The following is a 14,531-nucleotide window of genomic DNA, read 5'->3' as shown; positions in this document are numbered from 1 at the left end:
TCACGTCACATTTGCAGACATCTTTGGAGCATAGAGTTGGTCTGCCAACTGGCCTGGCGCCCAAATCCTGCACCCGTTAGAGCACATCCTCCCCATAGATCCTGCCATCTTCCATTCTGTGGACATGACCAAGCCAGCCTAGACATCGCTGAGACAAGAGTGTGAACATGCTGGGGGTGTGGGTTTGGGAGAGCACATCTTTGTGGGAGACTCTGTGACACTAAGGGATAAGGTCCAGAAGAACTGCTTCTCACAGACAGTTGAAAGTGAGAGTTAAGGTAGAACTACAGAGTGGATGAATTCAATCTTGGTTGTAGACAAGCCTAGCCAAGACCAGACAATAATTTGTTTAGCCCCAAGAGACAATTTTAAAAAGAATATGTTCTGTTGCCTATCATACAAGAAAGTACCAGTAAGCTAGCAGAAGTGTTTACCATCATCGATGCCAGTAGCGGATTCTGGCATTTTCAGCTTGATGATGGAAATTCCAGGCTAAGTACATTTAATATGTCTTTTGGCAGGTACCAGTTTACAAGGATGCCATTAGGTCTCCAGCTCCCAAGTTCTATGACCCCACAGACATTTGAGGGCATTGGATAGGCTGCACAGATGATATCCCAATGTGGGTGGAAGACCAAAGAGGAATGTAAGGAGAGACTGAAGCAAGTTCTACGCAGGTGCCACAAGACAGACCTACACCAAGTGAAGGGCAGATTTGCCGCGTTTGAAATAAAATATCTAGGACACATCTTAACTGCTTAGTAAAGTTTGTTCCTTCTAATCCAGTCTCTGTGGATAATTGATAATCTTGTGAATACCGAATAATCAGCTTCCAAAAATGTTTTACTTGTTGCTTATAAAAGATGCTGTTTTTTAAAATTTCCATTAATGTTTATTTATTTTCATTTTTTATACCAATTGATTGTCGAAAACCCCCTCAAAGTACTAAAAATGTGTTTTTAGATGTTTTCCAATAATAAGATACACACACACACACACACACACACACACATCACATAAATAAAATACATAAATAAAATGTATTGGGAGGGGGAGGGGAGGGGAGGGGGAATGATCACATAAAATAGTTGGAAACCTCAAAAGTTACTGCTTGCACTATTGTAAAATGCATGAGTTACACCCCCCAGCTACCAAAAAGTGGGCAGAAAAGCCCCCCCGGCATTTCCCCCCAATGGGGATCTTCTTCAACTGCAGGACTACTAAAAAGCCCCAAGATCTTATGTCCTTTGCCTTTAACAGCTGCATGACAGCAGCAACAACAAAAAAATTCCCCTGTAATGGGGAAAATGTCACATGTGCATACCTTTTTACATTTTATTTTTTTAAAAATATTTATGATTTATATTTATATACATTACAACAATAATTTTGCCAATTTTTAACATTTTAAATTTGGGCTCCCTTCCTCCTCTTTCTGTGGTTCCTTAAATTTATTTTCATCTTTTCCTGCATACTCCAAATTGTTTTAACTTATTCTTTTATTTGTCTATTCTAATATATATCTCACTTTTTAAAAAAAACTGCAGGTTTTTACAATAATTCTGCCGATGTCTTAATCTGTTTACAATTTGTTTGAAAATACTTAATAAATCACTTCCGCTCCTTTCTAAAGAGTTTGTAATCTTGATTTCTTATTCTTCCGGTAAGTTTCGCCATTTCTGCATATGCCATTAGTTTCTGTATCCAATCTTCTTTTGTCGGGGCCTCTTCATCATTCCACTTTCGGGCAAATAACATTCTTGCGGCTGTAGTAGAGTACATAAACAAATTTCTATACTGTTTGGGTAGTTCTAATCCTATAATTCCTAAGAGAAGGGTTTCTGAGTTTTTTTATACATAAATGGTATCTTAAACATCTTTTTCAATTCATTATATATCATTTCCCAGCAAGCTTTAACCTTATTATAAGACCACCACATTTCCACCACTTACCGTACTTGACTTTGATTTATACATTTTTGCCAATCCACTAGGTGTTAGGTACCATCTATATAGCATTTTCATATAATTTTCTCTTAAACCATAACATGCTGTAAATGTTGGGTCCGTGTTCCACAATCGTCCCCATGCTTCCATTTCTATATTACACCCAACATCATACATTTTTAATTTAATCAGGGCTGAAATCCTGCCCCCCCCCTTAGCCCTTTGAGGAGGGGAAGGGAGGAGATGCAGGAGATGCCTCACCTCCCACCCAGCCCGGGGAGGGGGTGTGTGCTCCTGGCAGTGCTGTGCGCACTCAGGTGGGTGAGTAGCAGCCTCACTCAGCTTACAGTTCAGTTGTGTGCAGTATAAGTTTTATGTTTTGTCTTATTTTTAAATTAAAATATAAGTATGCTCTTTCAGTTATGCAAAACAGAGAAAGCATTGTCTTTAGGCATTGTGTATTTATCCAATACATCTTTTTATATTGTATTATATTTATTATTGGGACGCAGGTGGCGCTGTGGGTTAAAGCCTCAGCGCCTAGGAATTGCAGATCGAAAGGTCGGAGGTTCGAATCCCTGCGGTGGGGTGCGCTCCCGCTGCTCGGTCCCAGCGCCTGCCAACCTAGCAGTTCGAAAGCACCTCCGGGTGCAAGTAGATAAATAGGGACCGCTTACCAGCGGGAAGGTAAACGCCGTTTCCGTGTGCGGCTCTGGCTCGCCAGAGTAGCGATGTCACGCTGGCCACGTGACCCGGAAGTGTCTCCGGACAGCGCTGGCCCCTGGCCTCTTAAGTGAGATGGGCGCACAACCCCACAGTCTGTCAAGACTGGCCCGTACTGGCAGGGGTACCTTTACCTTTACCTATATTTATTATTATTACTACTACTACTATTACATACCCAACCTTTTCCCCACAACTGAGTTTCAAAGCGGCTTACAAAAACCAATATGAACGTAAAAGATAAAAAAGATATAAAATACAAAAATTAAACTATAGTGGAATTAAAACAATGGAAAAATCACGTTAAAACCCCTTTCCTTAAAAGGAGCAAGTTTCCAAAAGCCTGCTGGAACACAACAGTCTTCACCTGGCAGCAGAAGGACAAGAAGGATGGAGCCAAGCTAAGGTAGGTTAAACCCCTTTCCAGCCCCCGGAGGAGCGTGGAGAGCCTTCGCACAACACAGCGGCGCACTGCAACCCACACACTTAACGTTTCGTGACACACAGTTTGGAAAGCTCTGAGGTAGGGAGTCCCAAAGAAAAGTGTAAACCTACAGCACAGCAAACAGAGCCTCTCTGACCTTACAGACGCGAGACGGACAACCATATCAGCAAGCCTGTGTTATTGCTTGTCTGCACCCAGTTAAACATGTAGACGTTACTTATACAAAAAGCAGCACATATCAGCTTGGCCAGAACCTCTCTTCAATCCACCTGACAGGTGAGGGAATAGGTGCCAACTATCCAAGGCTGACAGATCACTGCCCTTTCTGGGCCCAGAGCCCAGCACCCCAGGGCCCACAGGGTGATCTTGACTACCATGGTGGCACTTGCAAACCTTCCAGAGCAGTCTCACCTTTGGTTCGACACACCACATCAAAGAGAGCCATCGTGCCACTCTATTCTGCTTTGGTTAGAACCCGTCTAGAGTCCAGAGACCAGAGACACCACTGTTTAAGAAGGATATTGATAAGCTGGAAGGTGTGTGGAAGAGGAAGGCCAAGATGATCAAGGATCTGGAAGCCAAGACTGATGAGGAACAGTTGGGGGAGCTGGGAATGTTTAACTGGGAGAAACAGTATAATAGCCATCTTCCAACATCTTTAGCCAGTTTTCATACTTTTTTGGCAGGTGTGGATGCTTCCTCTTGGAACTGGCATCTTCCTTACAGCAGGCTGCCCATTCTGGGATTGGCACCAGTGTGGTCCGTCCCTGCTCACCTGCTTGGAGCATTTAATCTACTTCACCACGGATGAACAGGAGCTGCTCAAAGAAGAGAGAAACTAGTCTGCTGGCCAGGTCATCCTGCCCGAATGGCCTTACACTTGCTGCCATGTGGATGCAGTTGGGCACATCCACTTCCACAGCTTCCCAGCAGGTGCACCAGCCCGAACCCCCAGCAACCTACATGGAGGCTTCATGCGCCTCCCTCTGCTCCCTAAGTGTCTGGGGGAAAGTGCTCCAGCCGGAAACCCAAGTGCCGTTTCCCACCGCGCAGAACTCATGCGTGGAAAGCAGCAGGTAGGTTTCGGTCTTAAGCGCATTTACTCAAATCCAACCCGGTTGCCCTCAATGAGATTTTACTTCTGAGTAACACAGTGTACTGAAAACCAGGGCGTCCTTTCCAAGCAGAGATCGCGGTGATAAGGGGTGCAAGATGAGGAGGGATGGCGAGAGAAACGCCGTCCTTTTCGTGTGGCGCCACTGACCCTTTGGAACTCCCCGCCTCGGGACAGCGAGAGGGCGCCTCCCGCCTCCTCTTTTCTGAGCTGCTCCAGACATTCTCCTGCAGGGAAGCCTCCCCGCTTGCTTGCCAGGTCTGCAGGTGTTTTCACTTTGTTTTCGTCCGCTCTGTCAGGATTCTCAACTCTCCGCGTGGTTTAAATCATGCTGTAAATGTTTTAGCTATGGTTTTTCTAAAAAAACCCCCCAAATAAAATGGAAGCCCCTGGGAGGTTTCCCCCTGCGAGCAAGCGGGATCTAACTGCGAGGTGGCCCCGCCGCCTGCGCCCCACGGCTCGCCCCACTTTCTGTGCGCTTTCTTCGGGGGCGCTTGGCGCGCGGAGAGCGCACCTCCAAGAAGGCGGCGCACCTGGCGCTCGGCGGGGCGGGCGAGGGGCAGCCAGTGGGCGCCTCCCCCTCGCCGGCCGGCCAGGTTGCCTCTGCCAGGTGCGCCCCTCCCGGCCCGGCGGGGGGGGGGGTCCTCGTCAGCTGACGGGCTGGGCGAGCGCGGCGCGCTTTCTGCGCGGCCGGCGAGGGAGCAGGTTGGGCGCCGCCGCCGCCGCGATGCTGCCTTGGCGGGCGGAAGTGGGCTGGGGCGCCGACGGAGCCGAGCTGCCTGCGGGCGCGCTGCTGCTGCCGCCGCCGCCGCTGCCACACCGAGAGCTCGGCCCCGCCAGCCGCCGACATCCCGCCGCGCCCGGAGCAGGTACCGTCTCGCCCGCGGCGCGCCCTCCCGCTCTTCCCTCTCCCTCTCCCTCTCTCTCCCCTCCCGTCCGTCGCGGCAGAAAACTTTGTCAGGAGAGAAAAGTTCTGGTGGGGAAAAGCAGCGCCAACTCCGCCGGGGAGCGAGCGGCTGCCCGGCCGGCCGGCGGAAAGAGCGCCCGAGCCCGCCGGCAAAGTGCGCGCGATCCTGGCTGTCGAGTTCAAGGAAAGCAGCAGCAACTTTGTGCAGAGCCTCCCGCGCCTCTAAACTTCAGGAGCTGCCTGCGAAGTTTGTTTTTCTGGTCTGAGAGGTGATTAGATCTTTCTGTCTAACGACCGATCCATTCCTAGTCCATGGATTCGATTGTGATCTGCCCGAAGGAGACCAGGTTTTGCCCCCCTCCCCGACCCCCCGTTTCTGAAAGGGGTTCGGGGTGGAGGAATAAAGGACAAGCAAAGCTCCGAGGCAGCGCCAAGCTGCGCGCGGCAGGCTGGGGAGACAACTCGGTGGGCTTGGATGTTAGTAGTGGAATGTTGTTTTATGAATAAATGTGGTGTTACAAGAATTTCATGATGATTATTATTGGCAACCCCCTCCTAAAAAAGTGGGGAGAAGGAACCCAATGTAATTTCTATTAATTTTCATAAAGATGTAAAAAAGAGAAAAAAGTGCCATATATGTTCACTGAAAGTTCCAAAGGGGGACTCGTGATGATTGACATCCCCTCCAGGTTTGCAGATGGGACCCCCAGTAGCCCCATGGAGCAGAGGGAACAGGCTTCTGACAAATTCACCATAGCATGAGCTTACATCTACTTTATTAGATGTAACTGAGGCTGTGGAAGTTTATCCCACTAGTAAAAAAAGTTTCCTTATGTGGCCCAGCACAACACCCAGAGAGTAAGACTATGTTAACTGGAATCTAAATATATACACTTTAAAGGAATCTTTGAAGTTAAAGTACAGTAGTTGTAAAAGTAATCCAAGACTTACAAGACACAGCAGACAAGTTTGGCAGTTGTTAGAAAACTAGGTTAGATATGTAAGTTTTATTCAGGAGATAGTAGACATTTTCTTATCGTTCATGACTAACGTGTGTGTGTGGGGGGGGGGGGAATTACACTTTGGATCTTCTAGATCGCACTTTAAATTTTATTATTACAGTTCAAGGAATGAAGTCATGTTTGCATGCCCCTGAATATCTTTGAAAGGTAAATAGATTCTCTAATATCATTAGAAAAACAAGCATTTTTAAAGAGGTTTCCAGAAAGTTTATACCTTATTGTTGCTATATTAGCCACTTGCAAATAAATGCTCATTGCTATAGAGTCTGTGACACTTATATGGCCATGTGTGGGCTATGAAATTAGCATTCTTAAAATTGTTCTAAGTCCATAAACTGAACCAAAAATGGGTCAGAAGGTCATTTTCTAAAAGTAGTCCTACTGTAGAAATAGTTTCCATAGAAAGTTCTATGCAATAGATCTTTTCTGATAAGTTTACATGTAGAAATGAAGAGGAAGAATGAAGAAATTTACTGCACTTGCCATCAAGATGGCTGCTGATATGCTGTTGCCGTTACTTCCATGGACAAACATTAGAAAAGCAACAGGAGTGAAGAAAACTGGACATTTAGACCACACTTACTATGGAGCAAACCTCATTAAAACGCTAGAACTTAACAAGTAAATCAGCATAGGATTGCACCAAAAAAATTAGCACCAGAGCAAGCCTTGCCAAACAAGCATTTTACTAGGCAAGATTTTAGGAAGTTCATATCCTAAATTTCTCCAATTATCCCAATTTATTAATGTTTATAAGGCTAAGTTTTTCTCCCAGTCCATGAACAGGAAACATTTGATCTAAACAATTTAATTCATTGATATACTGTGTGGTGTTGTTGTTTTTTTAAAGAACCATATGCACACCTACTTTGGAGCATGTTTAACTGAACTCAGTAAGAGCATCAAGGGTTATGCATCAGATTGAGCTGAATATCTGAGGTACTGAAAACAGCTGCATTAATTTTAAATCAATGGATTGTAGACATTAATTAGGGTGCTTAAGAGCACTGGATTGTATGCACCACTGGAACATTTTTTAAAGCACGTTTCTTCAGTTTGATGCGCTTAACTATCTCCTTGAAATGAACTGGAAGTAAGGCTGCAGTAGTTGGACGTGAATGGGATTTACATCGGATGAAGTGAGATCAGCCTGTGAGATACCTTTAAAATACACAAAAAGTGTTGATCAGAAGGTTTAGGAATAAGGTTTTGCAATGCTTTCAGTTTTGGTCTTTGAGCTACACTATTAAACCTAAGTTTCTTCTTTTTGAACAAATATGATACCTTATGCAAAGGACTGAACCCAGGTTGAAGGGAGGGACTGATTTGATTTTCTCAGTTGTTCCTACAAGGCAAGTAAATTTGTTTCATTTCATTCCTCATAATTATTTGACAATAACTAAATAAATAAATGGAAAAGCTAGCCAATTATCAACAGGAAATAAGAGGTCTCAGGACGCTTTGTTTCATATTGAGTTAAGCGTCTTGTAGCTCATAAACACTTTGCAGCTCCTTCAGACTTTTAAGACCGGGTGTCCGTGTCCAAAAGAGAAACATGCTTGTTTTGGATCAAGGTAGGCAAAAAAGTTTATTTTAAGCTGATATAGGCTGTAAATATACAATCCATTTTTGAGGACCAGGTACTGGATCCTACCCTTTCAAAATAGTGTGCATTAATATTATACACATGTAAAAATAGAGTTCCGGAAATTTATTTAAGAGGTTGCAATCTGAAATAAGTGGTGAAGGGCATGCTGGCAGATATTTCTGTCTTCTCTGTAGACAGTGAACTCATATTTATATCTATTTCTAGTTATATAATTGAAAATATACCAAATAGATTACCAGCTCAAAATAGTTTACATTTAATATGAGCTAGATAATAACTTGCAGTGATGATGTAACATTGGTTATTTTGATACAAAGCTAAGTTCTCCAGATATTTCAAACTGAACTTTGACATTTCAAGATTCAATTTATATTGCTAAGGTTTTGAATTAGTTGCAAACTCTCAAAATTAGAAGCGTCATGCTACAATTCTTCTTGGGAATCTTCAGTGCCATATGCCGTACAGGGCATTTTTGCCTATTTGTAGGTTCAGAGATTGCTGCATCAAAATTATCTGTTGCTGTTGTATCAGTATAAATGAACTTCTAATTGGTACAATTAAACATCTGTCAATTGATTAAATAATGTTCAGTTGATTGATTAGCAACCTGCTTTAACGTATTACTTTTAAGCAGCAGTTACATATTACTGAAACCTCAAAATAGGTACTTTTTTTTAAGAAGAAAATATGAGAATTTAGAATTTAGTAAAAGCTACTATTCATTTTTGGTGGAAAATATCTTTAATATTTTCATTTTCATTCAACAAGAAAAAAAGAAAGAAAGTGTGCCCTTAAATCTGGTTGGTAAATCTACCAATTTAAATGTGCTAAGGTGTGCAACCCTAAAGAACTATTAGAAGTGCAAATTCACACCAGGATGACCAGTTGGAACATATCAGCTTCACTCTGATAAGTGCAGCTCTGTTTGTTGGAGGCTCTCCCAAAAAGGTTGCCCGAGATTTATTGGGGTGTTTGCCAGAGAGCACTATTTTTAAGAAGAAAAAGAAAGAAAATGAAACCCCCACAGCAAATAAAGTTTTGAATCAGAGGCAACTTTCCACCCACACCCAGCAGATGTGTTTAGAAATGGGGAGTTGGTTTATTATTGCATACACTGAAGTTGTAGTGGGAATAAAGATATAATTGAGCACTTGCCACATATTATTGGACTACCCTTGAATGTTTCAGCATGTGCTTGATGCACCCACCATAAATTGCAACGCTGTGCATCAACATGGGCAGGGCCAAATCAAGTAAATCTACAAAAATACTTCACAAACTGAGGTTCTGCCTTCCCCCCCCCCATGAAGCCTGCCCCCCATAAATCCTGCCTTTGCCCATGTGCATCAATGCCCCCCTTCATTAAAATTTGGTGTGGGGGATTGTTGTTGCTTTTTAAAAAGTTGAAATAGTTTGTAGGCCAGCAGAAACAGTTTTGAAATTTGTGGTAATAGGGGAATTAGATTTGTAATGTTTGAAAGGAGTCTATTTTAAGGAAATAAACAGAAACTTCAGACTCAGCTATATCTGCAGATATATTTTGGTGGACATAAGCTATTTACAGTTGTAGTCTAGAGCAGAAATGGCCAACTTTAGTTGCAATCCTAAATACACTTCCTGGGAGTAAGATCAATTGAATTAAGTGTGTTTTACTTATGAGTAGGCATGCATAGGCTTGCACGCTTCATCAGCAGGGGTGGACTTTTACAGTTCTGTTTATGTTAGTAAGTGGAATAAAAGCTACTTATTTTCCTTTGCTGATATTTAATTTATTTTTTATATTGGTATCCAGCCCTTAATACAAAGAGCTTAGAATAGCATTTTAGCCTTGCAGCAACCTGGGTGTGTGTGGCCCAAGGTTGCGGATCCATGCTAGGTCATGGCAAAGGTCCATCATTTTGTTTCCAATGGTTTGGCAAAAGTATCTGGGATGTAGGAAGGCAGACACATCCTTCCCCTGTTGTGCGTCCCACACCTATGGCGCCTGGGGGTAGGTTTACTGCTTCTGAACCTGGAAGGTCATTTGACTGTTTTAGTCAATAGCCAGCAAGCGATGGCTGGGTGGGGATTTGAACCTTGAGTTTCCCACACCCATATCTACCACTCTATTCACTACAGAATTTGAAGTTGCATGCTTACATCCTAAGCAAAAAGGATTGGGTCCCCATATTTTGCAAAGCCAATCATTGTAAGTATAGGTTACAAGATATTGCCATACCTTTGTTTACATTTAGAATAATTTCATATTAGTAAAGGGCAGGAAATCCAAGCTAAAATTTAATTCCCAGATAGTACTAAGCAGGACGTGGTTCAGCATTTGTTATGACCAAGTTAGCAGCTACAGTTTGCAATCACATTTCAACCTTACTCTTTGCAGACGTGCAGAGCAGTCCTAGGGAGGTCAGGTGGCAGGATGGGACGCGCCCATGCCAGGGGAACCACCACTTCCTCAGGCCTTCCAGTCTCACAGCAGTCACAAAGGAAGACAGAGGAGGAATGGCTTTCCCCCCAGCCTCTCCCCCTTTTTCTTGCAGTATCTTTCTTTTTAAAATGTTCTCTCCCACCAATTCCAATGGGAGAGAAAATATCCACATCAGCTTCAGGGATGGCATAGTTCCCTCCCTCCCCAAGGAACAAGGGAAGACCCATTGCCCAGGCTGTCCCACTCTTGGCTCTCCACAGGTGGTAAAGGCAAAGGGGAATATTTGTGGAGGGATACAAAGCTTCCTCCAAGATGCTTCAGAATGCCTTTACCACCTGCAGATTACCACCATTAGGAAAGCCACAGCAGTGGACCTTTTCAATGCTGATCAACGTAGGACCTCCAAAGCAGATTGATCTCTGCTCACCGAGAGGGAGGTTCATAATGCTCTAGAGCTCCTCCCAGGACCTAAGAAAAGAACATTTAGGGGATGAACTGGATATGTGACTGTGTGTACACACTCACAAGTCCCAGGGTTGATCTTTTCAAACACTAATGATGTGGTAGTTTGGAAATAAAAGCATGAATCTCATTAGAGACAGGTAGACCCTGCTGCAATTCCTCTTTAACAGATTCAAAACAAAAAAAAATCCTTCCAGTAGCACCTTAAAGACCAACTAAGTTAGTTCTTGGTATGAGCTTTCGTGTGCATGCACACTTCTTCAGATACACAGATTTAACAGATTGTCAGCGCAATGGCTAGGAGTAAAGCTAATTACATGAGGCAAGTAGTCCTGTGGTTTGTGTGGCTCACCTATTCAAGCTGGCCACCCATTCAGTTCAACGAGTGCTGAGCCAATAAGATTTTTTGGGGCACAGCCAGCTAAAAGGAAATAAGACCAAAGTACAGGAGAGTGATAGGAATATTCTTTTTTTATCGCATGCATACAAGTGCCACGAAAATTATGTTGTGTGACTGGCTTGGTCAAGTGGATCCAGGCTGCCCTGGATATTATGTAGAAGCATTGGCTGTGAAACGGATGGTGCTTTCGGAGGATCCCCTTCAAAAGAGCTTCCCTTCTGTGTTTATGGAAGACTTGTCAAGAGGTCTACAAATGTTACCAGCTTGCTACTCTTTTCTTCATCTAAAAAGTGTGTGTGTCTATTTATATGGAAAGAGGTGCACAGGAGTGTCATTTCCAGAAAGGCAGGGCACAGGACAAAATAGTCTTTGAAATTTCCTCTTTAGTTGCCTGAAGGAAACTCTGACTGGCCAGTTGACCAGGTGACTGGCTGTCTACGAAAGGCCTCTCTGGTCCAGCATCCGTCCCTCACAGCAGCCAAACACATGGCTTTGGGAAGCCCATAAACTGGCATATGGCACCTGCTGTCAAATAAAAGCGTAACAGTTGCATGAATATGTGTTACTGGCTCTGTAGGATTTTACTGAGACAACCTTAGAGCTCAGGACGATAGTTTGCCCCTTTCCCCCTTTATTTTTTGCTGTGTTGTCCTCCACACTGGATATATCAGTTCAGAAACATATAGCTCCCATAAGCACGTATCTTGGTCTTCTTGACTCACTATTTGGGAATCATGTGATATAACCACTTTTTACACATGACTTCCAAAGTCAATCACCTACACTATTTTCCCTAGGCTACCTATCCATAACTTGCTTACCTGGGGCATTTGTGGCAACACCAGCAGCCCAGAGAGAAAGGAAGCCATTTGTTGGAAGGCTTCTGTTGGTCACCTGGAGGAAATCCTTAACTGTCACAGGTGGCCAGGCAAGAGCTGCTCTTTGTCACACTGGCATCAGCACAGACCCTGTGAAACGGCCTCAGGAAGGGGTGCTTTGCAGAATCAGCTGCTGGACTGAGGTTGCTGCTTGCATTGTTCAAAACAGAAGCATCTGACAGCTAAAGCGATCCGGGAGGAATGCAAGCAAAAGTTTAAGTAGATTAATGTAAGCAGGGGGAGGGGGAAATAAAAAAGAGTAGTTTTTCTTTCTCTTCCCTTATCAACAGCGAATCCCTTCTCCGTGGAGAAAGGGGGAAAGTTGCAAATTGAAACAGTGAAAAGGACTGTCCGTGTAACGCCAGGTCAGCGGCAACTGCATTAATCATTTTAATCTGCCCCATTGAAATTAATGGGATGTCACTCGTTTAAAACTGGAGTCAGCAGACACACAAGGGCTGTCAGATACTCAAGTAAGCAAACTGGAACAAGCTGAGCAGGTGAACAATATGTTGATTGGAGGCATTTTCGGAATCCTTTTGCCTATCTACGTGAGGTGCGAAAATGTGTCCAGCATTTCAAGTCGATGGAATCCTTTGTCACTTGAAATGCCTTGAACAGTCCAAGAAAAATTAGGAAGCAATGTCAGAATTAATGAATACAGCTCCTAAAACATCTTGGAACTGAACAAAACAAATAGACAGAAGACTCTTGTCCTCATCTCAGTATTTTATTCTTTAAGTCTTGAGTTATTATACAAGTTCCGTAAACTATTGAGTGTCTTCTTCCCATTCCACACCATCCTATTCATTTGTGAGCCAAATATTCCTATTTTGTGTCTTTGAGCTACGGTAAAGAGCACGCTGGAGCCAGTTCTCCTTTTTATTTTGTATTAGCATGTTCAATAAATAGGGAGTACTGGCCAATGTTAGTCATCCTCAGAGCAGAGCTACTGAAACAAAGGCTTATTTGAGTATGACTTACTTGGGATACCAGCCATAGTATTCAAAATCCCTTAATATTTTGCTTTTCCTGACCAAGGTGCATGTAGGTTTTGTACAAGGTGACCAAATGGAAAGCATCACAGAGGCCCTGTACCAATTTATGTTACTGAAAAGAGGATTTTGGCCAACGCATCTTGTCACGCAGGAAAGAGAAAGGCGGCCTCTGCCCAAACCCCATCGCCAGCTCTTCAAGATGCCAAGACCCCTGTCCTGTCCTCTCTTGCTTCTGGTCAGCTGGTTTTGTATGATGCTGCCTTTACTACTTGGGTTAAAATGAAGCAGAATATGTCCATAATAATATACCTTGCTGACCTCTGCAATCCCAGGGCTGCAATCCCATGCAGATTTAGGCCCATTCATTGCAGTGGGGTTGTTGTGCCTGACTTGCCGCAGGTTCTGTACCTCTGACTCTTAGGTATTTTTGTATCATTTGTGTTAAAAAATGAAGCTTCCCCCCACCCCTTTACAGAATTTCAAATACAGAGAAGTGAAAGCAAGGAAGGAGAGGTTTGAAATTATTACGAAGAGAATATTTACCTTCTTTTATCACATATATTGATATAAATTGGCCTGACAAGAAGAAAGTGTTCTTAATAAACAATCTATTGGTTATTCTAGCTAGAATTGAAGTGCTGTGATAACGGATGACTACAAAATATAATTATATTGCATTTTCTGTAAATTATTTTGTGTGTGTGTTCCCAATTAATTTCTTCTTTATTTTAGTAATTTGTTTTTTTAAAAAACAAACAAACAAACAAACAACAGGCATATAAATGCTTCAGGTTTGTGGCCTATTCCTGTACGGTTTGCTTGGAAGTATCTTTCGTGGCATGTAGAGGACTGTGGCTTTAGTTGCATGTTGTTTGCCAGGCTGTGTTTGCAAAGGGACAGGGGCATCCTCAGGTCCCTGAGGTGGAAGACATGTAACCAACAGCAAATTCCTATAAGTAGCTATGGTAGAAACAATGACTAAACATTTTTTTTCTATAGAAAAGTTACGTATAGATGTGCCAACAGAGAAAAGGAGGAAATGAATTGGTCTTAACAAATTATAACTTTGTTTCTTACACATCTTGATAGTCCTGGGGGATGGGGAACAAGCTAAATGGAAATGAGAGAAAGCCTTTATGTTTCGCAGGTTTTGTTTCTAGAAATGGACCTTTTCGTTAGTTATTATTTGTGGTCTGCTGGAGAGGAAATTAAAAATAGAATTAAAATGGTTCTAAAGTAGAATCTTACATAGAATTGAGAGGTCTACTTTATTAAATCCCCATAATAAAGTTAATTATGAGCTGGTGGTGGAGATATGGAACACTTTTAATTAAAACCTGTTTGCAATTTTGGACAAGGATATCCAATACATTCATCCAGAATAAACTACATTTTCAGTTCAAGGAAAACTATGTGCGTTTTTTATGTAAAAGTTGAAAAAGTGCTGTTGGATCAGGCCATGGGAGCACCGAGTCCACCATTCTGCCTCAAGCAGCAACCAGGCCGAGGTTCTGGAGAAGTCTGCAGCAGGGGGCGAAGGCAGCGGTCCAGCTCTGAGTTTGGTCCTGGCTGTGATATTCAAGGTTTACTGCCTCTGAAGGTGG

At 43.2% G+C, this 14,531-nt stretch overlaps 1 protein-coding gene across 1 annotated transcript in view; it reads left to right on the top strand.

Annotated features, from left to right (window-relative positions):
• The first annotated feature begins 5,045 nt into the window (after positions 1–5,045).
• The window catches only part of IKZF1 (IKAROS family zinc finger 1), a 77,243-nt gene continuing 67,757 nt past the window's right edge, over positions 5,046–14,531 (top strand). The window contains exon 1 of the mRNA XM_081885845.1: positions 5,046–5,098. The gene's annotated coding sequence lies outside the window, so the exon portion shown is untranslated. The remainder of the gene's footprint in view (positions 5,099–14,531) is intronic.

Source organism: Podarcis melisellensis, assembly GCF_964234715.1.
Source record: "Podarcis melisellensis genome assembly, chromosome: 13".
NCBI classification, from domain to species: Eukaryota; Metazoa; Chordata; class Lepidosauria; order Squamata; family Lacertidae; genus Podarcis; species Podarcis melisellensis.
This window is presented reverse-complemented; position numbering and strand designations above follow the sequence as displayed.